This window comes from Pipistrellus hanaki, assembly GCF_964339955.1.
Source record: "Pipistrellus hanaki genome assembly, chromosome: 10".
Lineage (NCBI taxonomy): Eukaryota > Metazoa > Chordata > Mammalia > Chiroptera > Vespertilionidae > Pipistrellus > Pipistrellus hanaki.
In genome coordinates, this window is record NC_140512.1 from 24,524,661 (window position 1) to 24,539,832 (window position 15,172).

Below are 15,172 nucleotides of genomic sequence, written 5' to 3' on the forward strand. Positions count from 1 at the left end.
GACAAGCCTCCACTTAACCACTTCCTCATGAGGCAGCCAATTAAGTCGGTGTCTTTCTGCATTCACACTGTCCCAAAAGACTTCTCTCAAGTTATACAACAAGAAGCTACATAAATTTAGCCAAAGATCTCATCTACAAAACAGGCCTTCAACTATTCGGTGAGAGTTATTGTGAGCTGAGCCAGACTAATCCTTTGTAGACTTCTCTGTTTTTTCTTTTCAATGCTCTGGCTTGCTGATTTATTCCTTAAAAAATGGGCACCAAAAACTAAAGATTACTTCAGATTCGGTCTTACTGGTACAAGAAAGGGAACTTTCACAGAAATGTATCCTAGATTCCCACAAATACTACAAGTCACAAATTTTACCATAATAATTATTGCAATGAAGGTCTCAATGCATTGTTGGATATTCATGCGCACCTGAGTACACACACACACACACACACGCACGCACACACTTGCATACACAGTGAAGAAAAGGAGAGTAAGGTAGGTTGCAAGAATAAGTATTTAGCATTAGCTATAAGATGGCTTTCAGAAAGAAAGGGTGCAAAAGCAAAATAGTAACAGATAGGTCTGATCACTGAATAAGAGCTCTATGTGTGTTAGGAGTGTTTGCGGTACGTAAGCATCACTCTGATGACAGGAAAATATGTTTGAGTGGTAGCAAAAGAAGAGGCAGGGTGGTATATGGGAAGACTGTTTCAATGATCTCTGTGAAAATGCTGATGTTCTCATCTAACCTGCTGAACTTGTAGAGAAAGGTCATAATTGAGACGCAGTATTTAGAATTAGAGTTAAATTTGATGTCCTCAGTGGAGGCACAGAGGCATCTAGGATTATGCCAGGCTTCATCTCACTTTCCCCCTCCAGGTAAGCCTCAATTTGTATTTAACATTGAAATCCGGAGGTAAGCAGCTTACACAGCAAGTTTTACTAGTAAAGAAAAAGCCATTTTTATCAATCTACTGGTAATTAATGCATTAATCAGTGTTAGAAAGCATTTTATTGAAAGCAAAATATTGAGAGAAAATGAGTATTTACACAAAACTATAAACTGTATCTTTAAAGGAAAACAAAGTCATTTTAATTTATAGAGCCAATTACAACCCTAAAATTTAAGTAGAAATTGAAATATGTGATACCATTTGTCAAATGAGAATATCTACACCATCACACGGAGATCTCCAATCAGCAGTTGGATAGATGGGCCATGGCTTGGGAGGGAAATCTTGACCAGAATTTCACTCCTGGTTCCTAAATTATGTAATTTGGCCATTGAAGACAAAGGATTTTGAAAGATCTAAAGACAGAAGGCTTCCTATGGCATGAAAAGTTTAATGCCTTCCCATCTGCTTTCTCATTAGGATTACTGGCATCTGAGTGTCCTACTTCAACTGCCTTAGAGCATCCATTCTGGAGAATACCTATCCTAATAAAAACTTTCCTCACATCTGAATATCCTAAAATTTACCTTCATTGTCTATTTTCATGCTAAAATATTAAATTTTTAAATTTTAAAAACTCGGTCACTTACTTTTATTTTTTTTTTATTTTTATTTTTTTCTTAGACCTACTCGTTTTATTTTTGGGAAGTTACTTAAAGGACATACTTGCAGAAGTACAAAAAGGAGGTACAAGGATGTTCATTATAAAACTGATCTACTCACAAAAAAACCCACAATGTTAGTGTCCTTTAACAGAAGAATATATAAATTTCTTGTACATTTAAAACAAAAAGATTTTTCCAGCCACTATGAAGAAATAAGTGCATCTCTAATACTGACATATAAGGATGTTCCAAATAGAATTTTTTTGGCGAAAAAATCAAGTTGTCCAATAGTAGCTATGTTTATAATCCTAATTATTACAAACTAGAGGCCTGCTGCACAGAATTCATGCAAGAGTAGGCCTTCCTTCCTCTGCTGCCGGCACCAGCTTCCCAAGCAGCCAGGCTTTGCCTGGAAGGTCTTTCGGCCTAATTAGCATATTACACTTTTATTATTATAGATAAGATTTATCTGTGAACAGACACACATATGGTGGTGTAGCCATAGACAATTTCTTTAGGGACATAGCAGAAACTGTTGTACAGTGGCTACTTTTAGGGCTAGGAACTGGAATGGAACTTTATATTATACTCTTATACTACTTGATGTTTTAGTCATAAATTGTTAGTTTTTAAAATAAGTATTTGGGGGGTGGGGTGGAAGACAAGGAGTTTAGGTCACTTACTTTTAAACTTCATCCACTGCCATACCACAAACTTCCTGAGCCCCAATCTTAAGAATCCAGAAACAGTTTATATCTTCTTGTTACATCTCTGGCTAGAAAACCAATTTTCTTTTCCATGTCTCGCAATCATGTGATCCACTCCAAGAATGACCAGCCTTAAATAAGTGTCCCCTGTCCAATATCTAGTGATGTCTAGGATTGCAAATAGAGTGGGCAGTGGTTCAATGCATGGGCTAGGAAGCTATAACACTTGGGTTTAAATCCCAGCTCTGCCACCTTCAAGTTTTAAATACCTGGGCAAGTGATGACTCTCTCTGTCTCAACCCTCCCATCTCTAAAGAGGAGATACTAGTATTCAGTCTTGTGCTGTTACTCGGACATATGGAAAATGCATAAACAGTGTCTGGCTCATGGTGTGTCACATAAATGTTAGCTATTATTTTTATTATCTGTTGTTATTAGCATGGTTTTACCTATCCATCTCTCTTTCATATAGGATCCTGGATATCTGGCAAGACATGTTCAAAACAAAAGAAAAAACATATACATTACCAATATTGTCAGTTTCCTGTAACCAGGAAAACAGAACATGGGAGAACAATTTCTATTTGATCCTTGCCAGGAGAAAAATATGCTAAATGTTCATTCTATTATGAATCCTCTACATTTGTAATATCAATCAATAATTTAAAGATACATATGAATATTTTATGGGTTGTATTATAGCTTTGGTCAATCACTCGTAATTCCAAGTTTATGTATAACTTCAATAAATATTTAATCTCTCTAACCAAAAATAATCAGAGTTGGGAGGGAAATAGAACGGGCAAGTAGATGAACAGTTTCTTTTGAAGCAAAAAACTCTCCATGTATCCAACAGAACGGACGATTAACTACAGAAAAATCCATCAGCTTTCCACTGCAGTGGCAGCACCGAGGTCTGGTTCCCTCAGCTTTGCAGGTCCAGGCACCCACTGGTGACGGTGTTGCTCAGAAGCCACCGCTGCTCCCGACACACAGCCTCCTTTTCCTCTTTCAAGTCAGTGCGTGGGACTCCAGGAGCTCGTCCTCTACCCTAATGGTTGTTTCGGTGCCTTGAAAACGTGTATGCTTTATAAGGATATTTTTGCTGCAGGTAGCAGAAACTATAACGTATACATGCCTTCGTTCTTGTTCATCTTGTTCTTGTTCATTTAGAGGTTGAAGTGACTCCAGGTAAATTCTATCACACCAGACGCTCCATTTCTCTTCATTCTTTCTGCTCCAGCCTCCAGTATGGACATTTCATTTTCAGCCTGGTGTCTTTACTATAGCAAATTGGCTGAGAGTGGGTCACCCACCAGCCACATCCTAGAAGACAGATAGCTTTTATCCCCAACCACAGATTAAAGGCTCTAGGAATCACTCAGCGAGGACCAACTTAGGTCACAGCCCCACCCCTGATCAATGGTTCTACAAAGAGGGATAGGATTTTTGTGGAGTCTTTGTAGCTATTACACTAGGGCAAAAGCAAAATGGGTGATAGGGAAACAATAAACTCATCTGTTTAATGCTTTTGTGTGTTTTTTAAGTGAATGATGCCATTTCCACAGTTTGAGTTTACACTTCTGTGCCTGATATTCTATACTAAACACATATTCTATTGTGTTTTTGGATTTAACCAATTACTGTTTGTATTTAACCAATTACTCTCCCACATCCCGCCCCCCCCCAAAAAAAATGTTTTTTGTTTTCTCCCATGATTAATAGGATGAATCACTTCAACAGTACTATCCTTAGCCACAATTATGGAGTCAGGTCTGAGACTCCCATTGCTATCAAAAGCATCCTTTCCTTATGTTTCATGCAGTTAAACCACCATTCAAAGGATAAACATAGGGGCATTGTTTTAATGAATTCCATTAAGGAATGAGTCAAATGTCCAATTTGACTATAAGCTACATCAGCAGAAGTTTCAAACTTATTACTACAAGGACTAGTACTTGTTCAGAACATGGAAAGCATTGGGTTAAGGTGGTATATTAACAAAAAACTTAAGATATTTTAACTTGATATTTATTTAGCTTAACATTATTTAATTATTAAGGTATTTAGAAGAAGGGATACACTTTTCCAGGAATTTCCTGTCAACATGTTATCTGAATATTCTTGGTTCATCCAGCTGTAAGTCAATATAATATACTAGAGACCAGGTGCATGAAATTCTTGCATAGGAGGGGGGTTCCCTCAGCCCAGCCTGTACTCTCTAGTAATCTGGGACTCCTCAGGGATGTCTGACTGCCAGTTTAGGCCCAATTCCTGCATGATTGGGCCTAAAATGTCAGTCAGACATCCCTCTCCCAATCAGGGATTGCTGGCTCCTAACTGCTCGCCTGCCTGCCTGCCTGATCACCACTAACCACCTCTGCCTTGGGCCCCAGCTGCAACAGCCTCATCCAGAAGGACATAGGAAGGTTGTTCGGCTGTCCCATCTAATTAGCATATTATGCTTTTATTATTATAGACAATTACCTCTATGGCTTGTTTTAGTAGTGCATAAGAAGTTTTTGGTTTAGGATTCAATTTTATAACTTCTTCACATTTAACTCTATTTTCTGATAGTACATGTAAGAATTCTGCATTTTCAATCATTTAATTTGACAGGACACTTACCACAAACCTTTTGTTGTGTATTGTCTTCCAGTAAATCTTTACACTCTTTAACTGGCCCAAATCAGCTGTGACTCTATAGTCTTAATGACTTCTTGTTGATTGGGGTTTATCACAGCACTATAATTCCAAGGTGATATTTTTCACCTATGTTTATCAAAGGCTGAATTAGGAATTTATATACATTATAAAGATTTTGTTTATTGAATGTTAATGACTCCATAGGATATACTCTTATCTTTTATTTTTCCAAAAGAGGAAAATGTTTGTCTGCATCCTTTTTTAAAAATATTTTAGAAGTATACTAGTAGGCTGAATCAAGAATATAACATTGAAGAGAAAAAATGAAAATCTTTATGGTGCCTTAAAAGTTTTTCATATTCAGTAGTGAAAGTGTGCAATCTAAAAATAATTTGGCTTTTCATGTAACTTTTTTCCCCACATATTTCTTGGAATAATTCACCATTCATCTATGTTGATTCTTGTGAAGTGCACTCAAGTAGTAAAAATAGAGGATTTATGCTTTTAACATTCTAGGAGTTGCCAATTGTTAAAAATTTGCAATCCTGGTTATAAGCTGGATTGCTGTGAGTGATTGCTTGGGTTTCTTTGAATTTCTGATTCTAGATGTTACATGTCCCCATTTTTCTGCCATTACTTTTGTAAGTAAATGTGACATATTCTTATTTAGACCTGTTTCTCTAATCTTGTAAAGTTGCTCTATAACCCAATTTTCTCTATTGATAAATGACTTCCACTTTTTCTCTAAGTCTCTGAGCAGCGGGCATATTAGCAAGTAATTTGCCCTAGTTGGTATTCATTATGTGGATCCCATGAAATTTTTTTCCCAACATATACACCAAAGTCAGTTTTTTAAAAACTTTGGGCTACTCATATTTTTTACGCAATGGTAGAGCCTTTTTAAGTATGGTTGTTAAAATGTCTACATTGTCTCTGTTGTGTAAGAAACATTCAAAATGGATCAGCTATAATTCATGATTCAAATGTGCATTTTTAAAAATAGGACAATAGACACTTGTGGGGAAAAACCTGTATCCAAAATTATAGGTTATTATTCATTTTTACAATGTTCTAGCTTACATGTATTTCATAAATATTTTATTTAACAAATTGGCCTTATCATTTCTTTACAAAGCATATATGATACTTTTATGCCAACAACTCTCTTTTCCCACTCATCCATCGTTTTTAATATTAATTAAACCAAATCATTAAAATAGCATGTGTAAAATTGTTGTGCTAGGCAAACTCTCAGCTGCCCAATGATCCAAGCCCCCTGATATCCAGTGTTCTGCTACCTTTCCCTTGAATGGGAGCTATCTAGTGGCTTGCTTCTAATCAATATAAGATGGCAAACAAGCTGGGCTGTCACTTCTATGCTTAACCTACAAAACAATTGTGGTTCTTGACTTACTACCTGAATCTTCCCTTTTTGGCTCACATGTTTTGATGAAAGAAGCTGCCATGTTTGAGAAACCAATGACCTAAGGGCGGCAACCAACCAATCGCCAGGTAGGCACTGAGGCCTTCATCTCAATAACTCCCACAGAAGTAAATTGTTCCCAAACCACAAGAGTCTGAAGCCCAGCCATCCCATGAGACTGCAACCTGCCAAACACCTTAATTGCAGCATAAGAGCACCCATGAAAGAGAAGCCAGAATGAGCTGTGTCCAGACCCCAAACCCACGGATGCTATATAACAAAAATATGTTGTTTTATGGTGATTTATTATACAACAACAAAAATCTAAGATACTTGCCATAAATAAGTTTGAGGAAAAATTGAAACTAATTCTAGGTAAGCGCAAATAATAAGGGCAGAGTCACCAGATGCACTAGGCAGTGGTCGGCAAACTCATTAGTCAACAGAGCCAAATATCAACAGCACAACGATTGATATTTCTTTTGAGAGCCAAATTTTTTAAACTGATACTTCTTCTAATGCCACTTCTTCAAAATAGACTCGCCCAGTTGTGGTATTTTGTGGAAGAGCCACATGCAAGGGGCCAAAGAACCGCATGTGGCTCACGAGCTGCAGTTTGCCAACTACAGCACTAGAGAATAAGTCAGTTTCATGTTACTTTCAAGATCTCCAGTCAGTAATTTTTACATAAGGATTGGACAGCATAGATTCTGGGAAGTCAGTGGAATAAAGGCATATTGAAAGTTTCAAACAGTTTTACAGATTGGGTTCATTCATTTAATTGTGAGCACCTATTAATTGGCATAATTCTATAAATTGGAGCTCACATTCTTATGAGTACAGTAAAAAGTAAACAAATTTACTAAAATGGATGTCAGAAGGTAAATTCTAGGAAAGCAAGAATTTATCTCTTTTCACTGCTGCAGTCCCCTCTGACCTTTCAATAGCACCTGACCCATTGTCGGTATTCAAAGGACATTTGCTGAATAAATAAGAAGTAGTTAATGAAGTGAAGAAAATCAAGACAGTATAATGTAACTGAGCGACTAGAATTGTTACTGTAGAAGGAATTTAGTAGAGGCCATTAAGAGAAGCTGAGGTTTGAGTTGAGACATGAATAATAAGCCAGCCTTTTGAAGATTTAGGGAAAGAGCATTTAGAAGAATGAAAGAGGCAAGAGCAAAGACTGGGAGGGTGAAGGGTGCAGCTATTTCACATGTAAACAAAGTATCATGTCCAGCAATGGAACCAATGACACTGCAAACAAGTGTATTTCCTGAGCAGAAAATACCTTTCGAATGCTGGAATGTCCCCAAGGAGTTATAAATACCTTTTCTTTGTGATCGTGATAAGAAACATAGTTAGTGTTCATTATGGACTTACCTACCCTCTGATTAAGAAAGTCATTAACACTGTGATTTTTGTAAACTGAACATGTGTTAAGGATGTACCTTAATAGGAGCTTATAATTTTATGGTGGTTAATTCACTTTAGCTCCATTGTAGTACACAGCTCTCATCTATCATTCCCCAATACTTGTATAAGAATTATTTTTTTAATCTAAGAGGCTAATGGGAATTTAGCCAAGTTTAGCGTTGGAGTTGCTTATTTTATTAGAAAGCTTCTGTTAAGTCTCAGAATGATGATTCTAAAAATATGTGCACCTATTGTCTTTCCTCTTATGCAAGTTTAATGAAAGTTTCCAAATAACAAGGAAATTGTTCTAATACTTCCTTCACCATGTGGAATTCTTTGTAATTCGGTCAGTCATCTAATAACACAATGTTTTGTACATAGTAAGTATATAAATTAAGTTCCTATTTATTGATCTATACATTACACTATTATCAGAAAATAATGGGTCAGGTTATACCAAGTTAGAGTTTACATTTCCCAGCTTCGTCTTACTAGTAAAGAGAAACAGAGTTACGTAGTCCACTGACATGTGCTTTGGGAGAGTCTGGAGGGGACCTCTGAAGAGAGCAGGCATCTTTCAGAACAGCTGACTAGGGTGACTTGTTAAAAAAAAAAAAAAAAGATAACTAGCAGGACACAGGTCTTTGACACCCGTTAATGAATATTCAATGTAAATGAATATATATGAAGTACTTTTTGCCTTGATCACAACAGATAGTACCGTAGTTACTAAAAGACATGAAGTAGAGAGCTAGGAACCACAAGGTGGGCATCCTCAGTCCCCGTTGCAACATTGCCAGACGTACGTAAATGAAGGGTGGAGAAGTGAGCATTTCAGACAAGTGGAATAGGGTGCTACTCCTGGGTCAGAAGACTTTCCTAGCATTTTCCTTCACATAACGTTTACTTCTGGGTTTTGCGGACCTCAGGAAAAACAATCCCCACTCATCCTGATAGAACCTCTGACCCCTCTCTTCAGGGTCACTACCAATCACCATTTCTGAAGTCCTTAGGGTCTGTTTAACATGTGCTCTCAGCAGTCTTCTGATTCCATCATTTTCCTTTTATTCGCATCTTCTGCTATAGAGGGACTTGGAGGCACCAGTTGCTCTTTAAGGCTGCCAATATTCACTCTAATGCTTTAGTTCAGACTTTCGATTAAGCAATTGCTATTCATTCTGAGGTTTAGCAGTGACCCCGAATGGGGAAAATACCTTTCAAATTTTTACACAGTTTCTCACCACCAAAAGGCTGAACTCTTCTGCAAGGGTTATAAGGCAGCATGTTTTTTTCATATATGTACTGTATCTTCTTCTAAAGGTTTAGCTTTGACCTGAATAATATACAGTATATAATATGTTTCACCATCACGCTCCTCTAATTATCAAGGAGAATGCTAATGAATATCAAGTCTATGGGCTTCATATCTATTTCCTCAGAATGAGTATTAAGTTCTATTAGAATTCATCCTGAGTAAGCCCCACCCCACCATTTCTATAGACATAACTGGGAGTGCCTATATTCTGGAGATAATACGTTTATAGAAAATCGTAATTTAGATTACCACTTTATAACGTAAGAAATTGATTCCTTTTCCTTTTGAGTAATATTAGAATTGATGCATTCCAAATTCTTGAATCCAGGACTCAGCCTATCTTCACCCACTCCCATGACACTCTGTAAGAATAGCATGAACCATTATGTAAAATCAACCTTATACCACTTCCATCACACTACCACCTTTTCTAACACATTCTTCAAAGCATAGATTTGCCTGGGAAAAATTACAGCGTATTGCACTCTACTTAATTTAGAGCCATGCTGAATAACAAGCTCTTGTATCTGTAAGTTGCTTGCAAAGGAATCTGTTCAAGAGAAAGGTCAATGTTAAAACCATAACTATAAAAGTGATAATTTAATATACCTTGTGAAAAAATTTTAGCCATTGGTGCATATTTTAGGTAATTGAAACTTCACCATTAATATTTAGTCATCTGTTATGAGGTTTGTTATTTTGTTACTGTAAATCCCAGTCATACACTGTGGAAACAATAAAATTCAAGGTCATACAGTCAATTATTTGGCTAAAATATGAATATGAATGTCATTCTTCCCTCTATCAGGGGTGAAGAGAAATCTTAAGAACACGGGGCATCCATGTCTCTTCCCTGAGGTAGGTCTACAAATACTGTAGTAATGCGCTATCCTGATTCTGGACATGATACCTCTGACCAAGGATAACTGAGTCATTGCAGTACTTTTGCATTAGCAGTAAGGATTTTTCCTTATTTTATCTCTTTTACAATTGATTTACTGATTTGGATCAAAAGTCTCCATATACCCTGAAATCAACTGACCCAATCAGGAGGGAACAAAAATAAATTCCAACCACAGATCACATTAGAACAGTGTCCTGCTAACATATCCCCATATATGGAGTCTAAATTTTAGACTACACTGATTTTGGTGTAGAAAACTTAATGACCCCAATTGGACAGTGAAACATGCTGCATACTGAAGGATTTTGGGCGAATAAGTATCAGCCTATGTCTCTCCTAAGTTTGGAAAGAATGAAAGACAGAAGCAAACAAGATGGAAATGGCAGGAATTGTGGGGATGCAACAGACTTGCTAATGTTTCACTGCTGATTCACACACTTGGCTCCTGGCGTAAACTAAGACAACCCAGATCCTGTGGAGAGAGATACTTAATTACACAAGGCAAAGAGTTTCCCAGAATACACTATCAATGGGCAGACAGATAGGAAGATAACCAGAAGTAGCCTCACTAAGTATTTCAGTTCCTTAAAAAATAAATGCCAATAATACTACTCCTTGCCCCTCAAAAACAGTGAGAGAAGGCACTGAAGAAGTTGAAATTGTTTTCCCCATACATTCTGTCCCCATTCATAAGTTTTCCCCATACATTCTGTCCCCATTCATACATTTCCCCCATACAGAGGAATAAAAGGGAGATTCCTTTCCCTTCCCTTTGCAGATATGAAGACTGAAAAATAAGTTTTCTTGCTTCAACAATGAACAGAAAATACCATCTTCATTCTATAAATTCTGAATTGGTTGGTGCGTTTTTATTTCTATAATTTTATAACCTATTTCAGAATCTCTTTAAAAATTTCAGAAGGATAACACATCAGATTATATCTATGTAGAAATTCCAGGAAACAGCTATCTCCTGACATAATTAGTAAGAAGTCTTCCCATTGATACGGGTTATTTTAAAATTGATGTGGGTTAAAGGAAAAATTGTATTTTTAGAATAATAGTTGTAAAATCATGTTTAGGAGATAAACCTACAAAATTAAAGCATGTGTAATTATAACATTTCCCTGGCCTAAAAAATAATATCATTAAGTCGAAAATAAACTTTTCTACTACTTGCTTATAAAATTTTCTTGTGAATTATGGTTATTTTAAATTATACCATATTTCTCAAAATATTTTACAATGAGAATTTAAAGTATTACAGTCTTATGTAAGGGGAAAGGAGTGAGAGAGAGAGAGAGAGAGAGAGAGAGAGAGAGAGAGAGAGAGACTGACTCATTGATTGGTTGCCTCCTACCAGGTGCCTGAATAGGGCAGGATCGAATCTGCAACTCAGGTACATTCCCTTGACAAAAATTGAACCTGTGACCCTTTAGGGCAAGGGATCATGCTCTAACCACTGAGAAACACTGGCCAGGGTCAAACCCTGTTTTGAAAACCAAGCTTCATGCTTAACAGAAGTAGATATGGCAGGAAAAGTTAGGTTTAAAAATGCATTTACCTAGTTTGGTGTTCTTTAGATTTTTAAACCCTGGAGACATATGATTATCTTCTATAAAATGGGTGAAAAATATTTTGAATACAGTTGCTTTCAAAATATTTTAAGATAAACTTTAGGAAAAAATACATATGGAACTTCAAAGTGTGAATGTTGGGAAATCTATGTATATAGTCAATCAGAACAGTTTGAAAGATACAGAATTTTATAAATTTATGTCTCAGAAATTCTGTAAAGTTAAGATGAAATGATGGGAATATTTCATCTATGAATTGTCTTAGGTTGTGGAAATCAACGGTTAAGATAAAGAAGAAAACATTTTCCATTTGTAAATTCAAAAATTTATTACTAATATATGCAAATTCAGGTGCAAATTATTGAAATAAATGAGATCAATGTTTTCTCTGCTTTGTAAATGATATATACTAAAGGTAACTGAAAGTGCAATTTGAATAATATTGTACTAGATTTTTTAAAGTGGATTTTAATTATAAAGACTTTCATTTTCTTCATTGTTGAAGATGGGTTTAGCACCAATCTCTTACAGGGTTAAAAATTATATCTGTAGCTAGATTAAGGCCTATATTTTAAGATGGCCATTTTTAACCAATCCTATATAATAAAAGGCTAATATGCAAATTGTCCCCTCAATCGGGAGTTTGACTGGAGTTTGACCAGGGACAGAGCGAGCCAGCCAATGGCCCATGGCTCCTCCCCCTGGCCAGCTTATCCCTAGTCATCCCCCAACCCTGATCAGGGGCAGGGCCAGCTGGCGAACCTCCCATGTCCCCTATCCCCCAGCCAGCCCAGTCCAACTCGCCCCAATCAGGGCTAGCCTGCTGGACCCCACCTATGCAGGAATTCATGCACCAGGCCTCTAGTTCAGTTTAATAGAGTTTCACTAAATATTTCCTTTCAAAAGGGGCTTATTTTTAATTAGAAAAATAAAGCATGCAGGGCTTTCTTCCCCTGATTAATTCTCTAAATGATAGTTTTGCTTACTTGAAAGTTACTGCCCAGGAACATAAAATAATTTGCCTTAAGTAACACATTCTTATCCTCTTGACCCCAGATGAGTCTCTAAAACATCATACATCTCATGATCTATGTTGTGATAGTGAGGAACAACTTGTTTTCATTTGTATATGCTCCCCCTCCACAAACAAAATCTATTGGGTTGTCAGAGAAGTGCTTGAGTTCTTACGACATTATCACTCAAAAGTACTAAAATGACAAAATACTTCTTCCTGGATCTGATAAATAAAGCTTTTACCCCCCCCAAAAAAAAATCGTTAAGTCTCTGGGAAATAAGATGTTCTCTCAGCCATAATCCAAGCTAAATATCAGGAGATTTTTCAGGATTTCACATCTTCCTTCTGATGGTTCAATAAAGGCTAGGAAGAATTTAAAACTAATATTTATGTAACTGATCCTCAAAAAAAGAAGAGAACATTCTAAATCATTATTATTTCTTGAGCCTGAGCAGGCCTGTGTGTTTCAGCAATTATAATCACATCCCTTTTGACCTAACTTACAGGGACATGTTTTGGAACTAAGCCACCTATTTCAGGATTAAAAATTAGATCTTCCTACTCTGCCCTGTTTCCTGCCCCCGATCCAACATTCCACCTCTAACAATTCCCCATTTTGACAATTCTCTCCATTATAACACTTATTTATTCATTACTTAAGAATGTTTGAGTATGTCCCAAGTCATTTCTGGATATTGAAGCGATCAATGATTGGAATAAAAATATATTTTTCTTTTAGAGGCTATATTCTGTCATAACAGGATAGAGAGAGATAAATTAAAACAGTAAAAAAAATAAATAAATAAATTACATAGTGTGGATGGAAAAGGGATTTTAGGGAAAGTAAAACCTTACAGGATTATCTGGTCAAACATCTCTAACTGGGCAGATCATGGTCACTAGTCATGCCCCAAGCATATAACTTCTTTAGTAAAAGGCTTATCTTTACCTTAAGCCAGCCCTGTAACATGCTTTATTTTTTTAATTGATTTTCCACAGAGAGAGAGAGGGAGAGAGAGCTAGATACGTCAAAGAGAGAGAAACCAGCTGCCTCCTGTGACCAGCTGCCTCCTGCACACCCCCTACCAGGGATGTGCCCGCAACCAATGTACATGTCCTTGACCAGAATCGAACCTGGGATCTTTCAGTACCCAGACCGATGAAGCTCTATCCACTGAGTCAAACAGGTTTTGGCAATAACATGCTTTTAAAATCCCCCTTTCAGTCCTCTCCTTCTAAATGGTGACCACCCTCAAAGGGAGCATGTAATCATAACTACCCTGTAATCTGATCCCTACTTTGCTCTCTCCCGTCTTCCTAAAATCTTCCTTAGGATCCCTCCTTAATATAAAATGCATAAAAACTGCTGTTCTCATGAGCATTTGAGATCTCGGTTTCTTGCATAGGCTACCAATTTGGGTTCAAATACACTCTAACAAAAATTCTGTACAGGATTAGAGATGCTTGTACCAACAAAAGTATATCAGAAAGTAATATGTACTATGGAAATAAAGCGAAGGATAAGAGATTGAGAATATGGATTGCAATTTTAAATACAATGGCTAGGGTAGGCTTGTTTGAAAAAAAAGACATTTCAGTGCATCTTACATGGGATGAGGTAATTATCCCTACAGGAAGTATATGGTGGAAGAACATGCCAAGGAGAGGTAAGTCAGTACAGAGATCTGAGGCAGGAATAAAGCTAGCATGCTCTAGGAGGATAAAGAGAGCTCTTAACCCTGGAGAGAGTAAACAAGAAGGTAACCAACCAAGAAGAACAGCACAGGAGGATAAAGAGATGAGTCTGATTATGCAGGGCCTTCAAGGCCTCTGAAACAATGGAGATCCAATAATATTGACATCATCCATCTTAAGTTTTCAAGTTATTATCCTGAAAGTAAGATGCAGAAGCAAAGACTACTAACAATAGGCTATTGCAGTAACCTAGGGAAGAAGCAGGTGGCATAGAGCAACTGGTAAAACTATTTTAATACAGGTGATAAGAAATGGTCATAAAATGAAGATGTTTTGAAGTAAAGCCAACAAGATTTTCTAACCATATGGCTGTGGAGTGAGTAAGATGGAGAAGAAGAATGGAAGACTCCATGTTTTAGACCTGATACCTCCCTGATTCTATTTATTAACCAGCATTATAAGTGCATGGAAAGAAAGAGCAAAAGAAAGAGAAACAGACACCGAAAAATGGAGATAAGAAAAAAAAATTAGACAAAATATTAAACATTAAATTTTAAATTTTTATTACTGGTTTGTGGGTAGTATAGGTGAAAACAGGTTTTCTATTTATCATGCAAGTTATATAATTTCTTGATTTTCAGGTTACATGTCTCTAAAAGTGCCTCCTGCACACCCCCTATTAAGATGTTGCCAGAATTTAATAGGTAAGATAAAACGCCTACATGTATTTTGTAACTGTTAGGTACTGCTAACCAAATAAACTGAAGTTATTTAAAGATTTAAAAAGAAAGAAAGAAAAGTATTTAACTAGGTAACCCCACATTAATAAATTAGCTCTGGAATAGTCAAATGTATTTTTTCAGTTGCTATTAAATCTCTATATACTATATTATGCTTACAGTTCTTACATTTTTTCTCCT